Source organism: Haplochromis burtoni, unplaced genomic scaffold (assembly GCF_018398535.1).
Source record: "Haplochromis burtoni strain Fernald_Lab_line unplaced genomic scaffold, NCSU_Asbu1 Contig_10, whole genome shotgun sequence".
NCBI lineage: Eukaryota > Metazoa > Chordata > Actinopteri > Cichliformes > Cichlidae > Haplochromis > Haplochromis burtoni.
In genome coordinates this window covers 996,780-997,925 of record NW_024582371.1, presented here as the reverse complement: position 1 = coordinate 997,925, position 1,146 = coordinate 996,780, and positions in this window count along the sequence as shown.

Here is a 1,146-nt window from a genome sequence, read left to right as displayed (position 1 = left end):
GTCAAAAAATGTTTCTTATTGCAGGAGGACCCTCATATTTTAGACATATTTTAGTTGGCTATACATTGCTTGAAAATTTATATATAAAGGATTGATTAAGCTTCATGATGCATAATCAATCATCAAGGTAAGTAAATCCCCAAAAGTTGATTCTGTTCAAAAATAATCCTTTTCCTATCAGACCCCGCAACAGCAAAGCTACCCCACACCTTGCAGTTCTGCCCACCCAACAGCAACAGGCAGCAGTGACAAACTCAAGCATCAGAAGAAGAAGCTCTTGTTCCTTCGAGCCATCAGCCTCTCAAAATCCATCCATCACTCCACACAGTTGCTTCCAACCACCATATCATGCATTCTTTGAAGGGTTATTTCAGTTCCATTCTCAGCTGCTCTTCCATTACAGTCCTCTGCACCTGGCACCAGTTTGTCTCACTTCAGCTCTTCTTCTACACGATACTTAAGCTAACATTCTTACAACTGCATATCCAGCTATACATTCATCTAACTTAGAATCTTTTCCTCCTCACATCAGCTTCAAGCTGCATGTGGCAAAGTTTTATAGCTTAGGCCCCTTCTTTCCAATCAAATACTGCTCAGTTTTTGCTGGCTACATCAATTCCTCCTTCCAACCCAACGGATAAAAACCTCCCCCAGTATGCGCTCATCTTTGTTTTGCATTGCTGGTAAATGGATAGAGCTCATTCTTCCACCACTCAACCAGCCCGCACCACTCAGAGTGATTGACAGCCACGTGGGTCTTATCATATTCCATGGCTAATGAGCTCACTCTTCTGGAGTTAGGCATTTTACTGTATGGAGATCTCTTTTACACTCCTTTTCCCTCCTGAAGACACGAACGTGACAACTACATGACTATCATATTTGATCTTCCTCAGTGATTCGGTGGGAATGACTTTTACAAGTAGCACATCCAATTGACTGCTGAAGCTGAAGCCTGTGTTAGGTTCTATCCGACAACCATAAGCTATAAGCTACTATATTTAATCCATCTTCTTGATGATTACCTGATCATATCTGCTCACGTGTCACCTCCGGCTCGTGGGTTATCCAACCTTAAATCAGTGTTCTCTCGGGTTAACCTTCGACATCATGAGGCCTTGGATGGTTGAGGTGCAAATAAAGGAG